The sequence below is a fragment of the Mustela nivalis genome (genome assembly GCF_964662115.1).
Source record: "Mustela nivalis genome assembly, chromosome: 1".
NCBI classification, from domain to species: domain Eukaryota; kingdom Metazoa; phylum Chordata; class Mammalia; order Carnivora; family Mustelidae; genus Mustela; species Mustela nivalis.
In genome coordinates, this window is record NC_139020.1 from 39080705 (window position 1) to 39103402 (window position 22698).

Here is a 22698-nt window from a genome sequence, read left to right on the forward strand (position 1 = left end):
GAAAGAATACAACTTTTACAAGATTTGTTGGCTTTTAATTCACTTTTATTCACTTATTTTGAAACTACAGTGGACCCTTGAACAACCCAGGCGCTAGGGACACCAGTACTGCCCCCATACCATGCCTTTGAAAATGTGATATAACATTTGATTCCCCCAAATCCTTAACTACTAATAGCCTACTGTTGACCAGAAGTCTTACGGATAACATGAACAATTAACACATATTTTGTGTGTGTATTACATGCTCATAGTCTTACAATAAAGGTTAGAGAACAGAAAATGTCATTAAGAATATTTCCTCTCTCACAACCAAATACAAGACAAAACAAAACAAAACCCCCTCTCTTGTCCCCATCTTCTCTGCCACCTACTGACCCTTTGTAGGAAAACTCAAAAAACTAGTAGTTTTTACCACTAGCTGTCTCAATCCCTCTTCCTGCCATTCCCTCTTTTCTTGGTTTGGTTTTGTTTTCAATTGTGGATAAATACAATTTATGCACAGATAATAAATACAATTATGTTATGACATAAAAAAGAATATGTCATTAAGAAAATCATAGGGGGGCATGCCTGGGTGGCTCAGTGGGTTAAAAGCCTCTGCCTTCGGCTCAGGTCCTGATCCTGGAGTCCTGGGATCAAGCCCCGCATCCGGCTCTCCACTCAGCGGGTAGCCTGCTTCCCCCTCTCTCTCTGCCTGCCTCTCTGCTTATTTGTAATCTCTATCAAATGAATAAAATCTTAAAAAAAAAATCATAGGGAAGAGAAAGTACATTTACAATACTGTACTGTATTAATTTACTTTTTTAAAGATTTTATTTATTTATTTGACAGACAGGACAGAGATCACAAGTAGGCAGAGAGGCAGGCAGAGAGAGAGGAGGAAGCAGGCTCCCCGCTGAGCGGAGAGCCCGATGCCGGGCTTGATCCCAGGACTCCAGGATCAGGATCTGAGCCTAAGGCAGAGGCTTTAACCCACTAAACCACCCAGGTGCCCCTGTATTTTTTTTTTTTTAACTGCATATAAGTGGACCTATGTAGTTCAAATATATGGTGTCTTTTATTTCTCGCCCCCTGTTGCTATATCGCTCTGCTGGGGCTGACATAATAAAATACCAAATACTAGATGACTTCAAAACAGAAATTAATTTTCTCACAGTTCTGGAGGTCAGAAGTCCAAGATCAAGTGTCATCACGTTGGTTTCTGACGAAACCTCTTGGTTTCTCCTCTTGGCTCGCAGATGGCCTCTTCTCCTTGCTCTTGTGGGAAGGGAACGTGAATTCTGGTGTCTCTTCAGTCTTCTTATGAGGATATCAGTCCTGTGGGACCAGGTCTCCACCGTTATGACTTCATTTGACCTTTATTACCTCAAGGCCCTGTCTCCAAATACAAGTCACATGAAGGACACGGGGGCTTCAACGTAAGAAGTGGAGCACATTCTGCTTCATATTTAGGGGGTTACAATCTGTCCAGAACACTTGCTTTTGAATCCTTTTTCTTTTTCTTCGAAGACACTGCTTATTTCTCATCATTCTTACTTCCATTTTCTGTGCTAGAGTCCACGGTGAAACAGTCGAAGACCACCCAGCGGTTGTGCCTAGCCATTCGGTGGCTTGAAGAGTGGAAGCTGTAGACCAGTCTTTGATGGCGGGCTGAGCGCCGTACTCTTCCTCAGAGAAGTCGCGGAAGAGGCACAGAGGGCCCCTGAGCTTCTTTACACAGCGGGTAAACTCAGATAAAGTAGCAGAAAACTCAGGAGCCAGAGTGGTCCATTCACTTTCAGATTCCCCTTGGTCACAGCCTGTCGAGCAGGGGCGCCCCTCTTTCTCAGTTCTTCCTACCTCCGCCGAGACCTCCCCAGAGGGCTCCTGGGAGACGGTGCCGCACATGCGCAGAGCTTCCCGGGAGCCAGCACCGCGGGTCCGAACCCCTGAGTGAACTCCTTTGTTGCGTCAGGAGCCGGTAAAGCCCACATGGCCGAGAGGAGAGACTGTGTTACACAGAGCAGTGGTAGGCAGGTTAACACAAGACACCTCTGTGAGAGGTCAGCGCCGGACTCCGTCACCATAGGAAGTCTCGGCTCTCAGAGGGCTGGCTGCATCTGATTAGCGAGGGCTCCGGAAAGGCAGCCGCCAACAACCGGCGTGGCTCTACGGCGCAAGCGGCCAGCGCCTGCTTCTCACCAGGTTCTCTTTCCATTTAAATAATTAATTAATTAATTATTAATGGTGTAGATGCCACCACTTTTCCTTTTTGTAGATGCAGTGTTCCATTTGGAAGTCAAGGCTGGGGCCGTGGAAGTGGGATCCTGCTACAAAAATGTGAGGACCTCCTCTTTTTTGGTTGAAGGGCATCAAGGGCTCTGGGTGTTGTGAAAGTTTCCCTTTAAGTTACAAGGGGGAACCCGGAACAACACTGTATGGACTTCTCTCTGGGTACATGGAAAGACTTCTCTCTCTTTTTTAATGAGTCACTCTGATTTCATGGAGAAATTTGCAGCACCACAGAAATATTCCTTTTTCCTCTTTATGACAATCCCTTTTACTAAAAATTGGGTCTCTTGTGTCTTTTCTTCATTAGAACTGTGTTCAGAAAGACCCTTGAATCTTTAGCTGCTGATTTAGGAAACTGTATGATCTGAGAGTGAGATGCAGCTTCTGAGTCCCTGAATTGAATAGTTCTGCTCTCTAATTTAAAATCAATAATATGGCAAAAAAAAAAAAAAAAAAGTAGCACCATTTTTTTCCTCTCATGAAAAGTGATAGGAGAAAAGGTATGTGATATGATTTGAAGGTTTGGTCAGCACAACAAATACTGAGATATTCACCCTGTTAAAGAAAGGATAAATATGTACAAAAAAGGCAAAAAAAAAAAAAAAAAAAAAGAAAAAAAAAAGAAGAAAGAAAAAAGAAAAAGCAAGCAAGAAAGAAAATAAGAAAGTAAAGAAATCCCAATGTATGGGTTAACTAATTAGTTGAAAATACTGTAACAGCTCATTGGGCAATTTTGTAATCAGATGAGCCCAAGGGATGAATATGATCAAGTTTATAACAGTTCATTTTCTTTGAATGCAGCTGTATACAATGCCCCAGGAGATTCTAGAAGCAATGAAACTACAGCGACTCTTTTGATTAATAACATATTCAATCCCTAAAATCCATGAACAGAAGCACATATTGTTGTGCCTTCAAGGGTATCCATAGATGTTACGGAACCCCTTCCGGAGAGAGAGTGAAGTAGCTGGAAACCTGTGAATGGCCATCTTAATTGAGTTGCCTTCTTAAACATGGTCTTTGAAAAAAAAATTTTTCTCATTTTTTTTCTTTGTATCTAAGTTCATAGGGTTAAACTATGCTGTGATTGCCATAATTGTTATTTCTCCCCCAGTGATTTTATAGCCAACAAGGGAACATTAGCACCCATTGATTCTTGTGGAAAATAATCTATTTAAAGATACTTGCTTCAGCTGAATCTTTTTTTAAATGCTTCACTCCATTATTTCATTATGGAGAAATCTGCACTAAGAACTGGAGCTTCCAAAGAATTCACTTGTCTCCCTATTTATTCTTCCCTGGAAGTCATAAGCCTCTGTTGATAGTAGCCCAGATGGGTGGTAGGGAAGCAATTATGATTAAAAACATGATGGGAATCAGAGAGCTACAGGATGTCTAGACTCTTGTGAAGGGCCTAATCCCACAATCATTATATGAGTTCTTTCTTAGGGTTGTCTATCTCTCAGTAATTACTGGGAGATCATATATATATATACATATATATGTATATATATATATTGCTTCAGTTGTTTGACCAGTATTTTATATATTTAGGTTAGACACAGAAATATCTGATAATATCAAAGAATCTTTTTCCTTTCCATTGAAAGAAATTTACTTTAAAAAGATGCGGTAAACAAGTAAAGTAATATGATTTTGCTCAGCAGTGTCTGGCATATATAGTAAATGAGAATTTCCTTTTCTTTTATCCTTTCTTCCTAAACCCAAATGTATGTCACTTAGGGAAAGGAGAAAAATGTACAGTAACTACAATATAGGTAATTTTAAAAAACTAAAATAATCTCTTATTCCTTTCAGTACTTTTGAAAGAAAGGGAATACACAGTATCTAAAATAAAGTAAAATTCAAAGCTTAAAGCATAATATAGTTCTTTGGGGCCTATGTGGTCCTGTTTTATAGTGTTTTCATTATATGAAAAGTTGATGGGAATTGTATCGCACTGATGTAAGGTGGTGTAGATAGTAAAATCAGCTATAGTTCCAGGCTAGAGGATCTTTGAGAAAATAACAACTTAAGGATAAAATGAAGTTGAGGTTGATAATGGCTAACAAACTAGTTAATAAATGATTATAAAATAAATTTGTTCAGAGAACAGTCAAGGATATACAAGGAGATATAAAAGGACAAAGGAAGTAGCATGGTAATATTTGAAGGGGAAAGTTTGACTTCCATATGTATTGTAGCTACTAAAACTTCAAGGCTACAAGCACAATGCCAAAACTCTAATTCAGAGTAATGCTAGGTTATTAGCAAAGCACTGAACACTAATAAAGAATTATTTATTATAGGTGAGAAGCACTGAACACTAATAAAGAATTATTTATTATAGGTGAGGTAGTAAATCACATGTGAGTCCTGTCTTAGGAAAAATTCAATGGAGAACAAGTATGTTTGGTGGATGTTTAAAATATTGAAGTGAGATTAAAACATTCTATCAGAATTTAGAAGAAGAATATACCGTATGCGGGGGAGAGACTGGAGGATTAAATGACAACCTAGCATGTGAAGAGTACACAAGCTGAGTCTTAAGAGAGTAAAGAAAGGAGGAAAGAGCTTTCCAATAAGGAACAGCAGTATGAAGAAGGGAAATAGGGTTGGAAAGCAAAGGAATTGCCAAAGGATTGGGACGACGCCACAGCCTTATGTCGGACATAAGGCTGGAAGGAAAGTGGGAGCCAAGACATATACAATGCATGGGATTTCTTTTCCTTGCCTCTTTTTTTTTTTTTCCCCCTTCAGTTTGGAGTGGTTCCACTTATAATTGCTATATAACACATGAATCTAAACTTTAGTTATGGTTTAAAAGAACCATCTCATATGCTTATGGATTTTGTAGTTCCAAAATTCAGACAGAGCAGAGAGGAAGCAGCTTATTCCCTTATTCCTGCTCCATGATATCTGGAGCCTAATGTAAGGGGTTTTGAACACGAGGATGATTTTATAACTGGGGGGTTGGCATCATCTGGAGACTTGTTCATTTACTTGTCTGGTGCCTGCACAGGACGCTTTGAAGAACAGGGCTGTGCCTCAGTGTCCATGTGTGGCATCTCCATGTGGCTTGGCTTCCTCACAGCGTGCTGGCTCCTGGGTTGTTGGACCTTTTACAGGGTGCCTTAGAACTCCAGAACTCAGACTTTCATAAAACAAGCTGGAAGCTGCATGCCCTTTTATGATCCAGCCTCATAAATCATTTGATGTCATTTCCACTCTATTGGTTGAATCTGTTCCATACCAGTCCAAATTTAAAAGTAGGATATACATACTTCATTTCTTGATAGTAGTGCTATCAATAAGTTTAGGGGTACTTTTTTTGTTTTTGTTTTTTGTGGGAGCATTTAAAGATGTTCATATGAGGGTGCCTGGGTGGCTCAGTTGGTTAAGCAACTGCCTTCAGCTCAGGTCATGATCCTGGAGTCCTAGGATCGAGTCTCACAAGGGGCTCCCTGCTCAGCAGGGAGTCTGCTTCTCCCTCTGACCCTCTCCCCTCTTGTGTGCTCGCTCTCTCTCTCAAGTAAATAAATAAAACCTTTAAAAAAAATGTTCATATGAATGAATGAATACTTAGTAAGTGTTGAATGAGTGATTTGTAGGTAAGATATATTTCTCAGGGGCGCCTGGGTGGCTCAGTGGGTTAAAGCCTCTGCCTTCAGCGCAGGTCATGATCTCAGGGTCCTGGGATCAAGCTCCACTTCGGGCTTTCTGCTCAGGGGAGCAGAGGAAGCGGGGAGACTGCTTCCTCCTCTCTCTCTGCCTGCCTCTCTGCCTACTTGTGATCTCTCTGTCAAATAAATAAATTAAATCTTTTATATATATATATATATATATATATAAAATATAATATATATATATATATAAAATATATATAAAATATATATAAAATATAATATATATATATATATATTTCTCAGAAATATACACTGATAACTGATCTCAAGATAAAGGGTTGTTAGAAGTTAGAAGGGAATCAAAATTTAGAGTACTATAGGACCCTCTCTCAATTAAAAAGAGGCACTGCATTAAGTATTCATCAAATTATATTTCTAGCTTTTAAATATATATAGTAAGTTTTATTTTTCCTATTTTATAGATGAGAAAATAGAAATTCAAGAAATTGATTTGCTGAAAGATTTATAGGCAATAAGGGGCAGAAATCTGATTTCCAATCAACATTGAGTTTTGTTAGAGTAGGTTTTTTTTCTCTTGAAGGTAGGGGGAAAAGAAAAGAAGGATTCATTGTGATGCACTTTGTGAGGTTAGAATTGCTGGGATTTTGCCAACAATTGGATGTGGAGGGGGTCAAGAAGAAGTAAAGTTGAAGATAAGTCATTGTATCCAACATTACCTAATGAAGCAGATATTGGTGGTGTCCTTCAAAAATAGAGAAGATAGAAGAACAAATTTGTTCTAGTTAGCAAAAGGAGAATAAAAAACAGGATTGACAACATAATTTCAAAATGAAATTTTATTAAGAGTTTTAAGACAGTGGGCACCTGGGTGGCTCAGTCATTAAGCATCTAACATCAGCTCAGGTCATGATCCCAGGGTTCTGGAATCAAATCCCACATCGGGCTCCCTGCTCAGCAGGGAGTCTGCTCCTCCATCTCCCTCTGCCTGCTGCTCTTCTGCTTATGTTTTCTCTCTCTGTAAAAATAAATAAAATCTTAAAAAAAAAAAAAAAAAGAATTTCAATACAGCAACAGCTGAACATTGGCACTGGACCCCATGGCTAGCACAAATCCCGCTTCCATGAAGACAACCCTGAGAAGAGTTCAGTCTGGGGCATGTTCCATTTTAGTTCCTAGAGATTGGGAAAAGCTTTCTACTTTTCATTTTTAAACTGTGAAGTGGGAATAATGGTGCTAACTGCCAAGTGATACTTGAGATCCCTGTATACTCATGTATGTGAGTTGCCTAATTCAGTGTGTAGTGCCTAGTATTCAACTATATAAATGTCTATGAGTTTTTTACTCTCCCGTACTCCTGAATATGTATTTCAGATTCTGAGGCATAGTCTTCTCAGTATTAGGTCATCCATCAAAATAAGGATAATTCCCAGATCCCCTCATCAAGGCATTTCTAAATAGTGTTTAGACAGCCTCTACAAAATTATCTTTTTTTTTTCTTTTAACTCAAAAATTTAAACTTCGGCCAATTTTCCCAGGCCACTTTAAAATGTATGATGGACATTTGGAGTTCCTTTTCTCTCAATGTAGTGATTCTTAAATTTTGGTTGTTGTTGCTGTTCTTGGATCTCTTTAAGAAGGTAATGAAAGCTAAGGACCTTTTTCATTTAAAAAAGCACCTATATATGAAACAGAAGGCAGGCTCACTGTGATCCCAGGCTCCTTGGTCCCCTGAAGTCCTTCCATATACCCCAGATTGAGAACACCATCGTAATCCAAACATACAGTTATTTACTACAGAAGACTCACATTTTAATTTGAAATTCACGAGTTCCAAGTGGTTACAGAGCTTGATAAATCATTCTTTACCATTGCTAATATCATGAAGGGAAAACGTCTAATCAATTCGATTTCACAGGCCATGTGTGAATATGGATTTCAGCCCTGCCACATAGGCTTTCTGCTCACTGAGTGAAGAGACTATTCTGCCCACATTTCAAGGTGAGGCTCATCTACCCCAGTGATTAATACAGAAAACAAGGCCCATGGGATCCAGCTGTCTCAAACCAAACCCTAGGCTGCTTCTATATGCATCCAAAAGATTACTTAATAATATTGATATATCTGCATGTGGTGATGACTCCCTTGTTTCCCCCAGACTTAAAACCAGAACTTATTTGAAGTTTCCAGTCTATGTCAAAAAAAGGATTCTGAACACCTCAGAATTTTGACTCTTTACAGGTAAAGATTTAAATCTAAAAATAGTTTAAATAGTGATAGTTTATTTTCCGTAAGCATAAAATGCATTGAAAAGCCTATATTCTAATCGGGCAAAACTGGAGTGTTTTATTTTTTTGTTTAGGTAATACATCATCCCTACTCTCAATTTTTTTTAATTTTCTTAATATATTTGTGAACTGTCTTTTTAAATTCAGATTGCCTATGACAGACTATTCCCACTAAATACAACACTTAGTTCTTGGTTACGTTTGTAGAAGTTATTCCTGTATTATAGATATCCTTACTTGTTTCAGCCTGAATGTGCTTTCTTAAAATGTCTAAGAATTCATTAAAAATATAAGAAAATGTTTGAAAGATGTTATTGTGTCATGTGGTTTAACTAGTTTTCAGTTATGAATAGTACTCATCTTCAGAGGTATATTGTTTTAGGGATGTTCTATTTCAAAACATGTTAAAAATGAACAAGTTAGCTCAACTTCCTGTGAGATTTTTGAAGTTTTGATCCTGTTATATAAAAGTAAATTGTAAGTATTGTCCTTTACGTGGAAATTATTAAGAAACTTTCTAGGATGGACATTTAATTGGAAACAAAATATGTTCCATTGCAAAACACTCAAAAAGAGTTATAGATATGGCATAGGTTTGATATTTATGGCCCCTCATGTTAGCAGTAAGAGGTTGTGTCCTCCAAAACATTGCTTTATATAACATAGACAAATAATTCACTTTTTCTTTTTATAAACTTCAGTCTAAAGTCTCTAGGCTCTGAAATTTAGATTGGAAATTATTGCATTGTATCAGAATTAAGTACACATACAATTGAATTCCAAAATGAAACAAAAAGCAATTTTTTTAAGCTTATCTTTTACTTCAGAAAGAAAAACTTAAAAATTATTTGATACATGAAACTTCTTTTGCTTAAATGAAGATAACTGGTCTGTCACAATGTATTCTCTTTAGATAGTAAATCTTTGCTTTAAAAAAATAGCAGTTCACATTTACTGAAAGCACAGTATATGCCTGCTATTAGCTAAATGCATTATGCATATAATCCCTTTTAATCCCCAAAGCAACACTCTGAAGGGAATAAGGTTGTCATTTTATAGATGAAGAAAGTGAGTTTACAGAAGAAGCTGAGTACCTCACACAACTGGCAGAATGGAGATTTAAAGCTGCATCATCCTGACTAAATTCTAAGCTCTTTTTTGTATCAGTCACAAACATCCTGGTCTTTTCCTAGTCCCACAATCTGTGAAGTGTTGCACAAAATACAAAAATGTTGGTATCTTACTACATCAAGCCATCATACCCTGTAGTTACAAGTTGTGAAACAAGATTGCTTGGTTTTAAACTTACTTAAACTCTCTGTTCTCCAATTTCCACATCTGTAAAATTAGCATAATCATAACGCTAATTTTATAGACTTATTATGAGAATGAAATAAAATCTATTCAACAGTACATGGAAATTACTAAAAAGGGCCCTGGCAGATAATAAATATTCATAATATGTTAACAGTTAATATGATAACTATTACCAAATTATCTTTGCTTCATGTATGTCATGATGCCCTACAAAGAATGGAAAGTTTTGTCAGACAGAAATCAGATTTAATTTTTTTTCATCTCTTCTATAATGCAAATGGATTCTCGATACATAAAACTAAATGTTTAAGTTGCCTTCCATCACCCTCCAAGGCAACTAATTTGGGGGTGTGGGGGCGTGAACATTTAGTACTGAAAAATATTTCATTCTATGAAAACCCAGCCAAAGTCTAACATATTAACAAAAAAGAAAGAAAGGAAGAAAAAAAAAATTAGAGAAAAGAAATAAAGCCCTGGAAGCTAGACATTTAAATCACCTCTATGAGTGAAAATAATAATGCCTCCTTCACAGATTCACTGCCAACACCTTTTCCTTTATACTGGGCGTACCAAGCTGTTTACCATATGGGTGTTATTTAGCCATTTCAATTGCCCAAGACTGAACTGAATGGCACCCACACACACACAAATGTCCACACATTTTGTAACTTGAAATATTAAATAATAGTTATTACTATTTCGGATGAAAGACAAATGCTTTACCTTTTCATTTAATATTCTGACAACATTTGTCACAAAACTTCTTAAAGCTCTTTCTTAAATGACTTGTGATCTTTGGGTTTCATTTTATCAGCTATTTTTTAGTTTTCAAGAAATTTAATATTTTTATCCATTTTATTCTCTTAATGAAAGCTTGATATTTTAAGTTAATATTGCTGCTTGCATTGTTACTTGCATTATTATAAAACATTGCTGTCAATGAATAGCAGAGTGATATAAAGTAAATTTCCTAAGGAATAAAATTTAAGTTATTTTAATAATATATGATTATACTATTTGTCTATACCTCCTTCTAGAAAAGAGAAACTATTTCAATATGAGCCCTCAGTACATGTTTACTAAATAGACCTCTGAACTTTCAATACGCTAAATAATAGTGGAATATAGAAAGGTAATGGGAATAAGGTAATGGAAAAATGTGGTTATTCCAAATGTATTAACTTCAACTTGAGAGAAGTTAGAATGTTTCAAATGCATTTGCTAACATTTTATCTTAAATCTGTTATTTTCTTCAGTATAGAAACAAAAAACTCTAGAGACTATAGACTCTTGGAATAAGACCACATAAAGCATATAACTCATATTCACTCTCAATACTGCAAATTATCTCTTTACATCTGTTGTACTTATCCCATACTTCGTATGACTGGAGGGAAAGAACTGTGACCAAAAAGCGACGCAGATCCCTGCTTGATTTTGATTAAATAATTTCACCCTCTGGCCTTCAGTTACACTTCCGTAAAATAAAATTGAACTACTAATCTCTCAGTTCCTTCAAATCTTTAGGTTTCTACCTTTGTACTTATAATAGTGGGAAACTCAGTACATTTTTGATCATCCACTGGAAAGCTCAAATTTTGAGAATGTTCTTGACTCCCTGTATCATTTGTCCATTGGCTGGGTTTCTACCACTGACCCAAGGAATACCGGAGACTTTTGCTAGTATGCCACTCACTAGCTATTCTCTCTTCTGAGCTAAATACAAATCAGTACAAATGTAATGCCTATTTTAATGACAACATAAGAGTTGCACTCAGTAAAATATTGAATTTTAGATGTTAAAGGTTTGGGGTCCAAAATTCACCAAGGCTAAGTTTTGGTCCAGAAAAAAAAAAAAAAAAAAAAAAGCTATTCGTTTATTCAGACATCTCATTTCTTCAAATATATATTCCATGTAGTCTTCAAAATAATTACTCAAAACATATAACCGATCAGTTGTTCTCTTTCTGTACTCTCTTTGTATTTCTTCAATAACTTTGGATAAAAATGCAGTTCCTACCATATCACAAGGAGGATTGATGACTGGACCTCAGAACACTGCTTTGCTGCTTGTTTGGGTCCGGCACAGAACTGCTTCTGGCTCCTAAGCCAAATACTGCAGTTTCTTTCTTTCATTTGCTGCTTCAAGTGGCTACTCATTCTTTGATCAGGCTCTTTAGAAAGCCTTCTTTTGGCTTCCTTAATGGCACAGGATGAGACTGGGTTCCCTTTGACGACCTCCTATCTTCCAGGGCAAGTATCATACCATTAAACTTACCACAGAGATTTCCAGTACACCTTCTGGTAACTCATGTCCTCTAGATTCTAGACTCTAATAAGAGAGTAATATTCTGGGGGTAAGAACTTTGTCTCACTTATCTCTAGACTCCTTATGCTTGGAACAATGTTTGACACACAGCAAGCTGATACTGATGGTATGATGAACACATGAATCAGGAGTGAGCATATATGAAATAGGGCAGATTGCCAGTCTGGGACAGATATTTGATCAGTCTGTGTAAGAAATACCATCGGTCTGTACTGAATCTGTAATAAAGGCATCACAACAATAAAAAATAAGCACCTGTTTATATTGCCAGATAATTTGACACTTAACTTGAAGAAACATTGTGACACATGGAGGATGTTTATCATTATCATGGAGAATGTTCCAGTTTCAAAGAGCATCCCAAGTGATGCAACTTGAAAGTGGGAGGAAAGCTACACATCCTTGAACCCCCCTCCTGGGTTCCGTTGTTGGAAGGGGGTGGAAAAGGGGGAGAAACTATATGGATGGCTGTGCACACTTGCCAGGGTAGCTATGTTCAGCCACTCTCTAGTCCTGCCAAAGTGGAGGTGGTACATGGAGCTTGGTTTGCAAAACAGCAGATGAGGTTGGTTTGGTCCCCATGGAAACCAGATCTCCCATTGAGAAGTAAACATATTTGATACTTTTGTAATCAGAACCCATCAAAAAGTGAAAAATAATCCATTTTGTATTGTACTTGTATTGTCTTGAGAGAATGAATATTCTAAGTCGGATTCAGTCATGTTTCAGACTTGATCAAGTAATGCCTCACTTTAACCACTGACACAAGAGATTTAAAAACCTCCTCAGTTGCTATCCTGACTTAGCTATCTATATAAGTCTGAAAAAAAATTTGTGTTCCATCATTCTATTGAAAATGAGATATGGTAAAATGACCAACATAGCCAAAATGGGTCACTAAGTATATAATTATTCACTCCAGATCTCCACCTGCAGGCAAAGGCATCTTAGGATCAAGAGTTTTACAATAAAAATAATGCTAAATATAATGTTTAAAACTGCAGTCCTTACCCGTACCTGTGTGACATGATTTCAGTGTACCTTTGAATTTGTGCATTATGCATCCAAATATACTGGAAAAGATGGCCTGTAATCCTAACATATTGATTAGGAAATTTTTAAGACCAGTTTTGGGAAAATATTTTGTCCCACTCCTTGAAATTTCCCTTCTGATCATTACATTTTTAATGTTATAAGTGAAATGATCCTGTACCTATTCTCATTAGAATTGGAGGATTTGGTTGGTGGAAAAATGAGATATATAGCAATAAATGTCTAGTATCTATCCAATGTTTGAAACAATAGGAATTTTATTATTTCTTACACATAGACATAATCTGATCCCATCTATGCACACTAATTTTGGGAAAACTAAAGGTTTTTTCAATGATTATATATTTATGTAAATGATATACAAAATGAAAGTTTAGTTCATTAAACACTAGGATCTAAGTGACATTAAACATCTATATATTCTAAGTAATGGGACATTTGGTGTAGTCTAGACAAAGAATGTGATTGTTCTCCTCCCATTTTAATACACATCTTTTAGCATTGGCTAGTTAAAGCAATAATATAATAATAATAATGTAATTCCAATAAATATGAATCTACCCTTCCTAGTGTATTTACATGTGAAAGCTAAAAAATTACTGTCTAAACCTTCAGCAGGTTTTTCCAACTCATCTCAGCACATTTGCCAATCTTAAACAAAATTGTTCTTTTTACAACATTTATAGAAATTAGAATCCATGTGCTTCAAATATCTCATAAACACTATCTCATAAACACTAATTGCCGCTGTCTATTTATTAGGTTTGGGTACATTTTTAAAAAGATGTATTCCAATAAGCTATGTTGTTGTCATGGCTGATGATTATATTGTGGAAGATTTTATAATATTTTTGTTAGAAATGTCAATAGCATTTTGTATCATGTTCCAATATAACACAAAGTTTCAAATTTATTGCAAATATCTTAGCAAACTTTAAAAAAATGATTGAAAAAGTAACCATCTCACAGATAAGCTCTTTCCATGTGTACATGCTGTTCTGGAACAGAGTATTTCAGATGTGGTCTCTGAAACCTGAGACAAGGACAAAACCTCAGCTGCAGGGTTTTTGACCTTGTTTATTACTAGGATTGAAGGGGCCAGAGATAGGAGTGATCTCTTCCAGCCTATTTGCCCGAGTCTTTACAATTACTTTTCTAATGCATTGACCTTCTCTAGTACTGTCAGTCAATTACATGTTCCAATATCCTTCACCTGACCTTACTCCCTGTCTTAAGCTATTCAGACTATTATCAAAAAAATTACCATATATTAGATGATTTGTAAACAACAGATATTTTTAAAGATTTTACTTATTTATTTGACACAGAGAGAACACAAGCTGGGGTAGCAGCAGGCAGAGGGAGAGAGAGAAGCAGCCTCCATACTAAGCAAGGAGCTGGATGTGGGGCTCCATCCCAGGACCCTGCCCAAGGCAGCCGCTTAACTGACTGATGCCCCACAACAGATATTTATTTCTCACAGTTCTGGAAGCTAGGAAGTCCAAGTCAAGATGTCAGCAAATTTGGTAGCCTGCTTCAAGCACAGCTGTGAAAGAGCTCTCTGGTGACTCTTTTGTAAGGACCATAATCTCATTCATGAGAATGTCACCCTTAAGCCCTAATCACCTCCCAAAGGCCTCACCTCCTAATAACATCACAATGGGGATTAGGTTTCAAGATAATGTATTTTATGGTGATGTAAACATTCGGTCCATTGCACTCCCTTACCTGACTTCTTTTTGCATGTTCAACACATTTTAAGAAACAATTTTTTCATTGGAAAAGGGCACAATGAAATTAATACACTAAACCCATTATCATAGAACCCCAGCATAATTAACCATATAATTCAATGCCCTTCCCAATTAAAGAACACTGCCATACAATAGTATCAAATAATAGTTTCTCAAACTGTACTAGAATATTTCTTATGAGGAGAAATTTCCCCTTCCTCAGAAGTCCATTTTATCTTTAGGTTGACATTTAGAAGGGTCTTTCTTCTAACTTCAGTTCATTTGTTCAAGTTTATTAGCAGCCCCCTCTAACCAACTGAACTAACCAGCCACTCTCATTCATTTACAGTTAGCTCTCTGAAAAAATGCAAAATAAACTTATTTCTTCTTTTATTCCCTTTTACATATTAGAACATCAAATATTTTTGTTTCGTCTATGATACATTGACTATTATATAGGTGTCTTCTACATTTGGAAAGGAAAACAATTTCCAAATTGAGGTCAAAATTGGAAGTGGTTTCTCAACTGGCTCAAAACTCAATTATTGCGAGTCTTAGACTAATCCAGCTATACACCCTCCCTGATTTAAACAATTTAGGGGTTTGCTGTTTAACCATCCTATTGTCCCTATCTATAATCATTTGTTGTATTAGCCGATGTCCAGTGAGAAACCATAATGCTCACCAGCTTTCTCTATATAATAAAACTTAATAAAATAAATTGTTTAAAGACCTGAGGCTGATACAGGAATAAAGGCAAAAATGGAATACAAAATCATCACTGAGGTAGCAATTACAGGAAGAAGCTACCACCTGATGGGCTACAGAAACAAACAGAAGAGGGTGAAATTAATTCAATGTAGAAGCTTTGATGCAGGGAATCTGAGTCAGCTCAGGAGGAACCATGATGGGCTGGAGTTCAGGTCTCTCAGGAGAGGGCACTAGCCTACTGGTTTTGATGTTTCTGGAAAGATTTGAAAGAGTTCTAGCAGTATTAGTTCTAGAAGTATTGGATAAACTGCAGACTGGATTCAGCCATGGCTACTAGAATAATCCATCGCTGTAGGGGGAGGTCCTGAACCTGGGAAGACCCTGATGGCAACAGGAAGCAAGTGGGAACAAAGAGGAAACAGCACATCCTTTCTTCCTTTTTAGACTCCCAACCTTCCTTTAGCATTCCATTCACAGAGTTGAGCAGGGAACCAGCTGCCAAACCAGAAATATGGCCTGCAGAGTCCCAGACCAAGCATGACAAGGGTGGGTGTTAAAATTGAGATAACAGCTCACTAACTGGCACTCTTATTTAACTATGTTTCTAATTATGTGTGTAGATAGCTCTTTAGCCTAAAATTTCCTCCTTAAGGGCAGGAAATATATTTGTATCCGTCCCATTATCCAGCATAATATTTGATATACAGTTGCTATTGAATAAATGTATGGTTATGGTATAATGTCCTTCGGTTTATCCATGTTAAATATTATTCTGTTAGGTACACAATTGTCGTAGTTTGCAGAATTTTTTTTTTCTTCCCCAAATAATACCTTGTCTGTTGGTTATTATTCCCAGCTTCAGGGTCATCTGTAGATTTGATATGCATACTTCTTATTGTAAGTAATTGATGTGAAATATATTCAACAGTCCTTCTCTAGTTTTAAGGGACATAAAGATCACCTAAAGAGCTAGTTGAACATAGATCTCTGGCCCAGAACCCAGAGGTTCTGATTGAGCAGGCCATGAGTAGGACTTGAGAATGTATGTTTTTAACTAACACAGCGGTGTGAAAATGTTTCCCATCCACAGTCCACATTTTTAGTTACAACTGTTTTCATGTAAGTTCAGAATGTGTCAGTCTTTTAAAACTGCTTTACATTTTAATTCAATAGAACATTTATTGGACACATAGTATGTATAAATCACCCTGTTGGAAATTTTAAGAAATCCAGCAATGATTAATATATGGTTTCTCTTCTCAAGGAGTTTATAATTTAATAACTTAGTATAACACCTAGAAAGATTAAATAAGGACTAAAACACTGTAAATAAAGTATTTGGGGACACAGAAAGTAGTGACTTTTTTTGTTTGTTTAAAATATCGCAGTCGACTATGGTGATGAGCACCAGGTGTTGTATGGAAGTGTTGAATCACTAAATTCCACACCTGAAACTAATATTATACTGTATTAAAAACTTTAAAAAATACTGCAATTGACTTTGGGAATTTGATTATAAATTATCTTTTCTCATTTTTATTTGTTCTTAATGGATGGATAATGTGATAAAAATGTGACAAGAATATCCCATTACAAATCAGCATTATCTAATTTCAAATAATTCTTTTGTACTCTCTCTCCATCACTTAAGTCATTTTGGAGCTTAACCTTCACCCAGATCCCTCTATGACATTCTTCACAACAGCATTTTTAAGAAGAGAAATCAAAATAGGGCAAGAAAATTTGGAATATGTTTCAGAAAGGGGAGCAAAGCAAAAAATTGAAGGAGCTAAAGATTTCTCTCTTATTCATGACTCCAAAATGCCAGAATGTTATCACCAGAGCACTGGACATTTCCCACCATCTGTAGATTATGGTCTCAGGCCACTGACCGTTAAATGTAGCCAAGTCTTTTTGTTCAGAAAGATGGTCATCTGAAACGATGAGGATCAAGTAAGTGAAACCAGTTTTCTCCTCTCTGTTCAAGTACTGGGGGGAAATATCAGCTTAAATCCAATGCCATTGCTCATGGCTTTGGGCTTTGTTTCCCCAGATTCAAATTTTGGATCGATCCCTTAATTTTTAGTTGAGCCCTGAGTGAATGATTTAAATGGTCTAAATTTAATTAATTAATTAATCTATTTAATTAATCTATTAATCTATTTTAAAATTAATGACTAGGCATTTGATCTTATCACTGTGTTCCCTCTACTTTCTCATCCAATCTTTTTAACTGTATACTGTCCTCAGTTTCCTCCCCTGTAAAATGGACATTAATCTAGTATCTTTTTCAAAGGATTGTTTTGAGGATTCACTGCATTGATTCAAGTGAAGCACTAAAAAAGTATCTGGTAGATAATAAGCCCTCAACACATCACAGTTGTTATTATATTATCCTATAGATGGATCAATAATATCTTTTTTTTAAGATTTTATTTATTTGTCAGAAAAAAGGTTTAATTGTCAGAAAGAGAGAGAGCACACAAGCAGGCATAGAGGCAGGCAGAGGCAGGCTCCCTGCTGAGCAAGGAGCCCAATGTGGGACTCGATCCCAGAACCCCGGGATCATGACCTGAGCCGAAGGCAGCAGCTTAACCCACTGAGCCACCCAGGTGTACCTCAATAACATCTTCTTATACAGAGTACAGTTGGTCTCTACCAAAAGATGTTATTTTAAGACTAACATTTTGGGGGAAATCTATTATTTGTGTATTTTAGAAAATGAATAAAAAATTATGATTAAAAAATACTATAGTGTGTTGCAGAACCATTATGTTTATCCCCCTTTTCTTTCTCTTGTGGAGAAAGGGGAAATAAAATACCTTTAAGAATCATTTAAGTGGAAAGATATTTGGATAAATAATATGTCAGGTTGTAAAGGTTTATAAAAATTTAAAGAAACATAAATAATACAGTATGACTGCTGGTTTGTTTAAAATCATATGTAGTATGCAAACAATTTGTACATTATAGGATAAGCATTCAAATTTTCATTATGCACTTGTATCTTTAATCTTTTGTCATTATTTGTTAAAATACTAAAGATCATTAAACAAGACCAATAAAATGTCAAATCTTTCCACAAGATGATTATATTGTGATTGAAAGAAACCTGGTAAAAATGATAACTGGTCCTTAGCGACACTTGATTTGGTAATTCTTTTTATTTTATTTTATTTATTTATTTGACAGAGAGAGAGATCACAAGTAGGCAGAGAGGCAAGCAGAGAGAGAGGGGGAAGTCGGCTCCCTGTTGAGCAGGGAGCCGGATGCGGGGCTCGATCCAAGGACCCTGAGATCATGACCTGAGCCAAAGGCAGAGCCTTAGCCCACTGAGCAACCCAGGCACCCCTCAATTTGGTAATTCTAAAGGAAGTCGACAAGTTGCAGTCATTCATGAATTCAGTCCACACCACTATGTAGTGACTTAGACTATATTTGCCTTAAAAATGACTGCGTATTTGCTGACCATGTTGGCAAAGCTATCTCCTTGACCTCTTCACCAATAAAGATTGATCTCATGAGTGACAGTGTCTGAGAAATTGTTATAGACTGATACTTTATTTCCTTTCTCACTACATAATTTTGAAGGGTAACTTAGAATATTTAAGTGCATGGCTGTATGTCTGCACATGCATATATACATATTTCCCTATCCTTAAATCCTGCATCTTCTGTATACCCAGAAACTTTGACATGTGAAGATATTGCCTATACTTTGCATTCCTGGTACTTAATGCAAAACTGCAGAAGTGTACTCTCAGATGTTGTGGTAGAGGGAGGAAGAACTTGGGTATAACATGATCCATTTCAGTTAATAGTTCTCAACTTTGCTTGCACATTGGAATCTCCTGGGGAACAGAGGACCTTTGATTGTTTTTTTAAATCTTCCCAGATGATTGTAAAGTACGGTCAAGTTCTGTACTGTTAATCTATTAATCTATTATTTTAAAATTAACAACTAGGCATTTTATCTCATCACAGTGTTCCCTCTACTTTCTCATCCAATCCTTTTTATCTGTATCCTACCAATCTCTAAGATATTTGTTAAAGCAAAGCACTGTAACAATAGCAAAGTTCAAAGGAATTAATAATTGTTTGTGCCAACTATATATAAGGCACCATGCTAGCTGCCACTAGAAGTACAAGGATGAATTCAATAGAGCATTTGTAATCAAGGAGCTTGAAATTTTTGGAAAGAGACAAACACATGTCTAAATTTTTCATATTAGAAAGGTTTTAATGCACTTTTCTCAAAACAGGCTGCACATTTAAATCACCTGGAGAATTAAAAAAAAAAATACTAATTAAAAAAAAGTACTGACCGTCAGGGCCCTCTGGGTGGCTCAGTTGGTTAGGCATCTGCCTTCAGCTAAGGTCATGATCTCAGGGTCCTGGGCTCAAGCCCTGCATTGGGCTCCTTGCTCAGGAGCTTCTCTTCCTTCTGCTTCCCTCTCCCTGCTTGTGCTCTATCTTTGTCAAATTAATAAATAAAATCTTTAAAAAAAAAAAAAAAAGAAATACAACCCTAACCTCAAAAAATGCTCATATTAAATCTGGGCTACATCAGAATTCAGGTGAGCAATTCTCTAACATCTACCACCATAAAGCAAAGCACTGTAACAATAGCAAAGTTTTTTTGAGGCTGAGGTAGCTCTTAATGAGAGCTATTCATCATGAACTTACTATATGCTAGAATCTCTACATGAATTATTAATTTATTCAGTCATCACATTAACCCTTGAAATGGTTGTTACAATGATCTATTTTTTTTTTAAAGTGACTGAACAGACTCACAGAAAAATTAAGTCAATTTCCCAAGTCCAACTAGGTGGCAAAGCCCAAACTAGAACCTAGAGAGTGTGATTTAAAGGCTTTCTCTCCCACATACTGTGCTATTCTTCCTAAGGGCAATTTAGGGACTAAATGAATGAAAATACTTTGTAAGAAAACAAAATGGAGTAGTGTTTACAAGAAAGGGCTCTGGAGCCAGTCTTGTGCGTGTTTGAATCCAGAGGCTATCACTGTCTAGCAGAGTTCCCCAGCGGCTTCATGCCTCAGCTCCCTCGGAGGCACCTTTGGAATCAACAGAACACTTGTTTCTCAGAGTTGCTGGGAGGATGAAATGAGTTACTACATTGATATTAGGAATCATAACTGTCGCTTTGAGAGAAAGAACAGCTACTAGGGCAACTGAAATGCCTGGTTGTGGAATACTGAGGATGTACCAGGTTATGGGAAGAGTGGCCTATTGCTAGCATGACCTTAATTCTCAGTTTCTATCCATTGCCCTACTGTAATAATTGACAGCACCTGCTTTACTCTTATCTGTGCCCTGGTTGGCACAATAAAGAAAAGATCTACCATAGCTATAATATATCAAGTTGTAACAGCCCAGGTGAGAGGTTTATAGCTAGAACCACTCTGAGTATAATCAGAAGTGCAATAATCAGAAATAATAAGATCTGTGCTTTATAAAGATAACTCGAGCAGCAGTGTGTCATTGAAAATTATAAAATTTGATAATTCCTAAATGCAAAACAGTATAAACACATGCTTTGAAAGACAGAGAGGGCACTGGAGACATAAATCAAGAGGGAGAGGGTTGAAAATGAGATGTACCCTAGTGAGGCTGAATCTATAATCTTTGAAGTCAGGGATCAAGCCAGGAATTGTTTCATTATTAAGGCCATGTGTGGCCTGAAACACTCAGAAAGAGCAGGCCTCAATAAATTTGGCCAAATTGCCAATGGTGTGTGGGTTTGGATTTTTCTCACCGCAGGAAATAGCAATTCAGGGCAGACTAGAAAACACAGTGTTATATCTCAGGCCTTATGGCCCATGGCCTGGAATCAGGGACTAGGTGAGCAAGCTTGCCTGCATGATACTACAGAAACTGAGAAAAGAAGAAAGAGGGGTAGTTGCTGTCAGATCTTATAACCAGTTACTGCCATTCATTTGAAAGAGCACAAGTGTGACTCCTATGAAATGCAGTAAATTCATCATTATTTTCCTTACCTTGCTTTTCACATGGATAAGATTTCTCAACCCACGATCACTTTAAAAGAACATATCACTCTCATATAACATTCCAGAAACATGGCAAATAACAAGTGTGACTGTGAAATGAACCTATGACTGGAAACTGAAGCCAGAATTTCTGCATTCCTTGCAAGTACCCATGGTTCCTTTAATTATACTCGGGGCTTGTAAACAGGAAAGTGTTTCACAGATGTAGAAAAGCCAAGAAGTAAGCCAAAAAATAAAATAAATATATGGTCTGGTGAAACCAAACTAGATTAAAGCAACATGATTTACCAAGAGAGAGGAATATTCTGAAGAAATAGTAGCAACGATGGAATCATACGCAAAATGCTACTTATTGGAAAAAGTTTTGTGACTGAGGGAGGTTGTCGGTTTTGATAAATATAACCAAAATACAGGAAATAAAATGACGAGAATGATTCACATTTAAAAGTTACAACTTTAAGTGGGCAAAAAAAAAACCTTATCTACCTATCATCACATTTCCAAACTTTCTTTTGAGGGAGATATAGAGAGAGAGGGAGGAAAAGAAGCATCTGTTACTTTAGTGGTGAATATTGAAAATATTTTTGTACTCTCTCCAAGATATTTCTATAATTAAATATCTCCTTGTTTTACTGATTCATGTTTGCCTAATTCTAAGGTTTTACAGACTTTTTAGTATTGTATTGCTTTTATTCAGATTTCCATCTATGTAAAATTAAGAAATCTCTAACGCCAATATGAATTTCATATAATTTGGTAGCAAACCAAACCAGCAGTTTAAGAGGCAATTTTCAGAGAAAATCCAATTGTGTTTAAAAACGTCTGCAATGTATTTTTTTCCTCACAGCATCTAGAAGGCACACATGAAGTTGACTGAGGCCAGGAGATGTGAAGCATTTCCATCAAAGCTATCATTCCACAAGAGTAAAAATTTGTTCCATTTATTAGCAATGAACATGTGGCTTATCACTTGACTCATTAGCACACTTCTGTGAAGACAGCAAGCTTGTAATTTCCCAGAATTCCTTTCACCTCTCCCTCTCTCCCTGGCAGAAAGTCACTGTGGTGACATCTGTTTCTTGTAGAGCTATCAAGAACGATAAGCAGCTTCTTGCATTGCATAAGTCATGGGTTTTTTTTTTTTTCCCTATTCCCCAAGAGCTAATATGCTCCTTTTCTGCCATATGGAAAAAATAAATACCAAAACCTAAAATATCAGAGTAGAAGAGAAATAAGAATGAAAGTCTTTGAACACTGACCATGGAGGAAATACTTATGGAATATGTTCAAAGGTGTTTGACTTTTTTGTTATTATTATT

The 22698-nt window shown here is 36.6% G+C and overlaps 1 long non-coding RNA gene across 2 annotated transcripts; it reads left to right on the forward strand.

Moving 5' to 3' along the window:
• The first annotated feature begins 1989 nt into the window (after positions 1-1989).
• Positions 1990-22498, forward strand: LOC309871062. Of its 2 annotated transcripts, XR_014314999.1 has the most exons (5): positions 1990-2187; positions 7837-7919; positions 8077-8159; positions 17001-17302; positions 22227-22498. It is a non-coding gene; the product is annotated as an uncharacterized lncRNA (long non-coding RNA). The 2 variants fall into 2 exon arrangements; XR_014315000.1 differs by lacking the exon at positions 17001-17302.
• The last annotated feature ends 200 nt before the right edge of the window (positions 22499-22698 follow it).